The sequence below is a fragment of the Mastacembelus armatus genome, chromosome 10 (assembly GCF_900324485.2).
Source record: "Mastacembelus armatus chromosome 10, fMasArm1.2, whole genome shotgun sequence".
Lineage (NCBI taxonomy): Eukaryota > Metazoa > Chordata > Actinopteri > Synbranchiformes > Mastacembelidae > Mastacembelus > Mastacembelus armatus.
In genome coordinates this window covers 478,489-482,500 of record NC_046642.1, presented here as the reverse complement: position 1 = coordinate 482,500, position 4,012 = coordinate 478,489, and positions in this window count along the sequence as shown.

Below are 4,012 nucleotides of genomic sequence, written 5' to 3'. Positions count from 1 at the left end.
TAGATAGATGGATGGATGAATAGATGGATGGATGTTATATTCTTTATGGAGAATTTATTATCGTTGCCATTTCACTTGACAATAACAGGATGTGAGAGAATTGAAGGCTCCAGTTGATTTAGTGAAATAAACACAAGAACCTCAGCTTTAGTGGGAAGACAAGATGTCATAACACTGTTCTGTCTGTGGAGAAATTCAATATGTTATCACTTTCTGAGAGATCAGAGCACAAGTAAATAGAAATATAAGAGCTGGCACAGCTCTGAGGTGACACATGCAGTAAGAAACGTTAAACATGGTGATGTGATGAGCACGTTTGAACAGGAAGCAGAAGCATATTTTAATGCTAATTTGTAAAAACACTAAATCAAGTGCTGGTTTTGGCAGGCAGCCGTCTGTGAATCAGAAAGAAAAATATTTATGAGCTAGATGTAAAATCCAACTAAATAAGTACACAATGTGCCAAACTCTTAAAGTTTTATACAATTATATTTAATTCAATAAAAACTCTCCAGCACTAAAAGCCTCAGTCGACATTTGAAGCTGCGGCCACAGTTCTTTTAGGTTATTACAGTGCGTGACTGGAGGCTGTGCATGGCTGAAGCTACTTGGCAGGGCGTCATCATATGTCCGATCACCTGCTCATTAACAAAGTGAACATCAGATTTTATGCATGTAAACATGAAAAACTGCTTTACCATCACAGATGTCGTTAGAACTGACCTTCAACACTTTGCACAAAGCTCTAATGCACCTCGACCTGCTGCCACATCTTTTGGTGTCTCTGGACAAGCTGCAGGAGAACTGATGGAAGGAACAATTGTGTCCCCGTCACTAACCACATTAAACTGGTCAGGAAGGATTTTCAGTTCCTGATTGAATCGTCTCGCTGTGTGGGCTGCTGCCTTTGTCATCTGGTGAGATGAAAGACGATAATTTCCATAAACAGTATAGATGCGTTTCGCTCACAGCTGCATACACAAACATACATACGCAGCAATACATCCGATGTAAACAATCCATATATGTGTGTGTGTGTGTGTGTACGCGTGTACAGACCTACTGGTCGAGCCAACATCCATCACTTCGGTCTAATCGTGGATCTGTTTACACGCTCAAAAGAAGAGAAAAGAAGCTAAACTAAAAGCTGAGACCTGAGACCTAGTTGTCTCTTCACTCGTACAGGCCTTTAACATATTGACTGTATGTGTCGTACATGTTCTTCTCCTCTTTGTCCTTCTGGTGTAAAAACCCTGCACTGATTAGTCAGAGAGGGACTTTGTCGTACATAGTGAAGGAAATGTAGGTCAGGAGCCCTTTGGAAATCTTAAAGCAGACACACCATTGGCCTGTTTTTCTCTTTCTATACATGGACTTTGTAAATTAACACAAATTCCACTGCCCCTTTAAAAACTAATTTTATGATTCGATGTTTCTAAGCCTCATGATTTCTACAGATCCTCTAGGCTGCTCAGAGTTTGCTGAGAGATTCTTTTCCCATGTGATCAATGTTCTTTATTTCAGTCGTCACAAAATAACTTTCTAGTCAGTGTGTCAGAAAGTGTTTCTAACGTTATTCAGATGTTAGTTTTGAAGCTGCAACACACAAAAAGAGTTTCTGCTGTCGACAGCAACGGTGTCAGCGCTCGAGCCTGAAAGGTCAACTGGAGCCGATTTAAAGTTTGAAATAATTTGAACTTTTTATCAGCCATCTTGGTCGCAGTATTGAGCGATGTGTGTTGCCATGGGAGACGCTGCAGCCAGGCCGGAGTGGGTGGCTCGACTGATAAGAAATAAAGCAGCAGGTCATAGACAGACCCTGATGATAGTCTCTGGATGGAGGCGACGGGAAAAAGAGAATCTGTTTGTTTCTTTATTTCTTGTTCTTGGAGTCTCAGCACACACAGACTCCTTCTTGCCTTCTGTGACACACACACACACACACACACACTCTCTGAGGTTTCATTCATGATTAGCCTCTGTCTGTTGATAAAGGTCTGTTTATATTCTTTCTGAGCACCATATAAATATGAAGATATTTCCCCTCTCATGGGACTCGATGCTGCAGACGTGTAATTTTCCTCCCTTCCAGGTAGAAAGCTCCACTTGGCAGGATATTTTCCACTCACCCCCCACCCCCAGCCTCAGCGTGTCACGCAGAGACCTGGATTGGGTGAAACAGAGAGAGAGAGAAAGGAGCTGTGCTGAGATGTGGATGCTCGGGGGATTTGTCAGTAACAATAACGTCCTCGTGCCTTCCAAATGGATTCCTATTTTCTAATCCACCACCTCTGTGGTTAATATCTGATTTAAATATTGATCGTTTAGACATGAGCTGTTGTCTGTGCTGCTGAAACCACATGCTTTGTTCTCTGACTCATCCTCTCACAGGTTTTGTGACAGTTCATCCTCAGGCAACTTCTGCCTTTGCTGCTGTGAGAGGACAGTTGTTGTTGTTGGCACAACTGCAGGAGGAAAAAGAACTAACTGATGCTGCTGACAACAATCTCTGCTGTTGTGATACAGTATGTCTGACTTTTAGTGTGTCAGGAGGCTTCAAATAGGTCACATGACTCTGGTGGATGAGTTGATGAGACCTGCCTCAGGGAAGGTCTGGGTTTGGATTAGGATGACGAACACGTGAAAACACAAGGTGTAGCATCTAAGCAGCATTAAAGCCACATCAAAAAGGCTGCCCAATGTGTGTGTGTGTGTGTGTGTGTGTGTGTGTGCATACATATTCTATACATATTTGATGTGGACACAAAAAGAAACATGCACACTAATAAAGGCATTGACAGTTTCAGGTTATGGATGAGAGCTCTTACCTTCTGTAACATTCCCACCTGTCATTTTGAATTACTTTCATATGGAGTTGTGCTTTTACACATTCGGGCAGGAATCTCTGTCACCTGACGTTTGTCTTACTGGACACACTGGTGGTCTGTATGCAGAAGGTTAGTAGTGACTGTAGCAGGATTTGCACGACTGACGTGCCTCTTTGTCTCAAAGTGTCAGGTTCTGTCCAGCCCCAGGTGAAGGTCCAGCTTAATGTTAGTGTGTCGAGTTAATGCTTCCTCTACTCTCGGTTACTCTCGCTCAGGTCGTGTGTCCGGTATAATTTTAGTCTTTGAGTTAGAAAATCTTGTTTCATCATCAGAACCAGATGAAATCTTTCCAGTTCACTGCCGGTGTGTTAGACAGAGGTTTGTTGGACATGTACACATGACTTCTATGCAGAAAAACAGCCACAGTGTGATTCCAGTTTCTGAAACATGAAACCTTGATAAAGCCTTGGCACGGTCCGAATTTGGACTTTGCTCTCAGGTCTTACAGAGATGCAGTTTTCTGATTGGTACAGAATCAGACTCTATGTTTTGCTGAGGGTTTGGTTTTATATTTACTGTATGTGAGTGTTTGTGGTTAGACGTCTTCATGGCTTTGAAAACTAAATGTAAAGTTGATTCAAACGTTTCTCCACTACAGATTAATGATTAATGCAGTAGCAGTAGAAAGTTCTCCTGCCTGAACCTGGACTTGCTTAGCTCTTCGTGTTAGCTGGGGTTGATGTCTCTGGGCGGTCGTTGCAGACCGGGACATTAATCTTCCTGTGGGTGTTGTAGCCTGTAGAGTGTCAGTACGAATGTTCTCCGTCCAGACAGAGACAGGAGGATCTCATTTACTGAGCCACTGACATATCAAACAGCAACAGCAGTGAAAATAAAGACTCAATGTCAGAATAAGAAAGTTTCTGTTAAAGGGAAAAACGTTGAGATGTGTTGGTAGTAGTGTTGTGTCACAGACGTTCTTCTAAAAACTTATTTTACGTGCTAAATAATAGAAGGCACATAGTATGATGTATGTTCATTTTACAGTTTATACCAGTAGGTTTTCCTGTGCAGGAATAACATAAAGTGCCTGAGACAGTGATTGTTGTGCACAAACAACAGTCCTGAACACACACAGACACACACACTGGTGATTTTCCTTATTCCAGTCATGAAAGCACTTA